This window comes from Chiloscyllium plagiosum, chromosome 7 (assembly GCF_004010195.1).
Source record: "Chiloscyllium plagiosum isolate BGI_BamShark_2017 chromosome 7, ASM401019v2, whole genome shotgun sequence".
Classification (NCBI taxonomy): domain Eukaryota; kingdom Metazoa; phylum Chordata; class Chondrichthyes; order Orectolobiformes; family Hemiscylliidae; genus Chiloscyllium; species Chiloscyllium plagiosum.
Genome location: NC_057716.1, coordinates 116059010 through 116062897, shown reverse-complemented (window position 1 = coordinate 116062897; position 3888 = coordinate 116059010).

The following is a 3888-nucleotide window of genomic DNA, read 5'->3' as shown; positions in this document are numbered from 1 at the left end:
TTGAACTATCAATTCCAGACTAATTAAAACAGCTTCTTATCTAAGAAATGGAAGATGCAGTAATTGATGAGTTAGAGCGAAGTCACTAGCCGATTCTAGCAGCTGTTCAGATCCCTGGTTATCTCCTTTGTAAATTGTTGATGTTGAACATCAATGTGAGCTCTGTATGTTCTTGATACAGTTCAAATTGATTTATTTCAGAACATCTTGTTGCGTTTAAAAATTGAGCAAAGTGAGTTAGTCTGTGCACAGTGTTACACTGCTTTAGATTGCGTTGTATCTGCAACGAGTTTGCTTTGTTAATTTCTAGCATTCAGTCCTACTTTAACAAAACGGGGCATGTATATTTGAAAAATGCGGTGTTTTTGTTCTCTCAGGGGTAGTTATGAGTCTATAGACTTCTGGGCTTCAAAGGTTAATAAATGTTTTTTTTAATGAAAAGAAGTCATGACGGCAGAGCTAGTTCCTTGATGACCAATGAAGTTAAAGAAAAGCAGGGATATTCAGAAATATTCATGCATGTCGATATGAGGTGTGTGAAATTATCTATTAGCAATGCAGGCTCTAAGGGATAAATGAGCAACTTATGTATTTTTGATTGTATCTTCAAAGGGTTAACGAATTGTCATTTTCCTTGAGTGTTGTTGTTGAGAAAAAGAATTCTGGCCAAGAGATGGGAGTGGACAGTCATCAATTTTTACCAGGGTTTATTGTGAGCCTGGCGATCAGAATAAGTATAACCAAATACCTTTCTTGTGGAAGCCGGCCGTTCAGTCCACGGAATCCACACCAATCTTCCCAAGAATGTCCAGTCCAGCTACCCAAAACCTGCAGCCCGCATTTCACATGGCTCACACATCGACATTGCACATCCCTGGATATTATGGGCTATTTACCACGTATAAACCCACGTTCTGTGCACATCTTTGTACTGTGAGACACAATCGGAGCTCTCAGAGGATATCCATGCAGACACAGGGGGAATGTACAAACTTCCTGTGGTCGCCTAAGGATGAAATTGAACCGACGTGTCTTGCACAGTGAAGCAGCTGTGTTAACCATTGAGTCACTGTGCCAAGAGAAATCGTTTGATATCAATCTTTTCAGGAGGAAAACTCTGTTTTCCAGTCCCTATAATATGCAGAGGAAGCTGGAAATCGTCTCACCCTACTGTGAGGTTGATGTTTATTTGGATTTTACAATATTGACTATCAGTCTGATGTTGTAAAATGTTGTGCATAACCGAGCCTAAAACAGATGGTAGTAAGATTTTAAATAAGGGGAGACAAAGATCAGAGATTATTGTAATTTAGAAAGCGAATAACATCGAGCACATGCAGGCACAGAAATTTATCAGGAAGAAGTCAGTACAGGTATGGATGTGGGTAGAGCGAGCATGATCGGTAACAGATTAGGTTAGATCAAAGGATGAAGAGATCACACAGACCGAGTGAAGAAAGACACAGGAGGAAGCAACTGTGCGTTTGAGAGGAGACTGTGTTTTGCAGAGTTGAGATGGAGACGCACAATGGCAACTGGGAGTGTCTGAGAGAGAGTGACAGCGAGGGATGGAGAGTAAATTAGAGCGATAGATAGGGATGAAAAGGTATTGAGGTGGATGGGAGAAGCTGTGAAACTAACAAACCGTGCACAATAATTCACGGGAGAAGCTGATCTTTGTTTCTTGACAGAATTCTGTCTTATTGAGCGATATTGCAAATTGGCCACACTTGATGCAACTCTGTTAGTTTCAGTATAACAGTTTCTTCCATAAACCTGTTACCATTCGGAAATTCTAAACCGCATTTGAGTCCAATGTTGGATCAATATCTTCATAACCCAGTATTTTGAAACTGAGCATAAAAAGGCCTTTCTCATCGAAATTGAAAAAGCACAAGTCTGATGGGCTGGAATTTAATTTAGTTGTATAAAAATCGGCCGTGTGGAACTATTAAACTTGGTTTGCACCCTTCGCTTACCTGTCACTAACTTCAAAGGCCAGAGGGATTAATAATTGATATGGCCCTTGAACCATTTACTGTTAGGTTTGTTTAAGAAGCACGGCTGCAGTGGAATCCTTCACAGATTGCTGACAGTGTGGAAACAGGCCATTTAGCCAAAATGACCACAACGACCCTCCGAAGAGTAACCAGTTCCCTGTTCTATTGCTACAGATTTACTCCTGACTTTTGAACCGAACCTACATAACCTTGAACAGGATGTGCAATTTTTCATCTCCAATTCAACTTACCTGCATATCTTTGGATTAAACACAAAAACCAGACCTCCCAGAGGAAACTCACACACATACAGGGAAGATTCTTCTTTCTCTTTTTTTTAAATGGAATCCGTACAGTGTGGAAACAGGCCACTTGGTCCCACAAGTCCACACTGAAACTTCGAAGAGTATCCCATTCAGATCCATACCCCAACCCGAGTACTCTGCATTTCGCCTGACGATTGTACCTAAATTACACATCCCTGAACAGTATGGACAATTTCGCTTCGTCAATTCACCTGATGTGCTCGTGTTCTGAATATTGGAGAAAACTTACTGACACATGGGAAGAACGTGCAAACTCCACACAAGCTGTCGTCCGAGGCTGCAACTGTCTCGCGCTGTGAGGAAGCAGTGCAAACAACTTAGACACAAGGCCACTGAGCTAAAATTGCATTGAACTATAAGCAAATGTAAGGAATTCTGGTAGAAGCACAGGTATCGTAATCTCAGTATCTCTATATGTATATAGATCCTAATGCATTCATAGTCGATAAATTTGAATTGAATGATTAAATAAACTCGCATCATGACAAGTTTTCTCCCTGTTTCGTTTAGTGGAGGAAATCAGTCGGCCTACGTGTGACATCAGAAGAGACAAAAAAAAAACTGCAGATGGTGAAATCCAAGGCAGACAAGCAGGAGGCTTGGAAAACAAGGCAAGTCCGGCAGCATCAGGAGGGAAAGATATCAAAGTTTCGGGTGTGACCTTCCTTCAGTCCTGGAGATGGGTGTAAGTGGATCCATAGATTAAGCAGGGTAGTGGTTGAGGATCGCAGTGTGGTTTGTTCAGGACACGTGAAATCAAATAGAGGGTACGGCCTGGTTGGTTGATGGGAACAATGCATTTTGTTTGTTTCTGGAAGAAATGCTTTGTTAGTGGAATGGAAGAGGGGGCCAGGGGAGGGGATGGAATGGTGCTGGGTGATAGGAAGTGAAGGTATTTGAGATTAGATAACTCAATGCTGCGTGTTCAGTCCATATTCTCTGCACGCAGAGGATGAGGTGACGTTTCCCACAACCTGCAGTCAGATACGCTGTGGCAAAGAAGGAGGCGAAGGATGGACATGCTGGAAAACGAATTACAACAGATAACGACTAAGAGGTCAGGCCGGCTCCTGCAGGCCAGGCTGAGATGCTAAGTGAAACGTGGCCTCAGTTTACTCTTGCTCTCGCTGATGACGAGTAGACCTCATCCGAACCACTGGATACAGTAAACTAGTTTGGAGAGGAGTAGGTGAACATCAGTTCTACCTGGAAAGGCAGTTTGGGACCCGGGATGGAGGTGAGTGAGTGGTAGTGTGCCAATTGTTTTTACATGCCTTAAGTCGGATGGGAATGTGCCTTTGGGTTCGGGAGCGTTTACGGGGCAATGTCACCAAACATTTGGGGACTGAAACGAGACTTGATGTACTCATGAGGGGTGGCGAGAGCAAGGTATTCTTGGTGTTGTGGTTCAATTAGAGTTGTCAGAAGTGTTTAAGGATTATTGGTTGAATGTAGAGACTGGTCAGCCGTTGTCTGAACGCAAGGGTGAACGTATCTTAATTTGTGTAAAGGGGTTTTGAGAGCAGTGCAGTGGGGAATGGAGGAGGTGCGCTCGAGGGCTC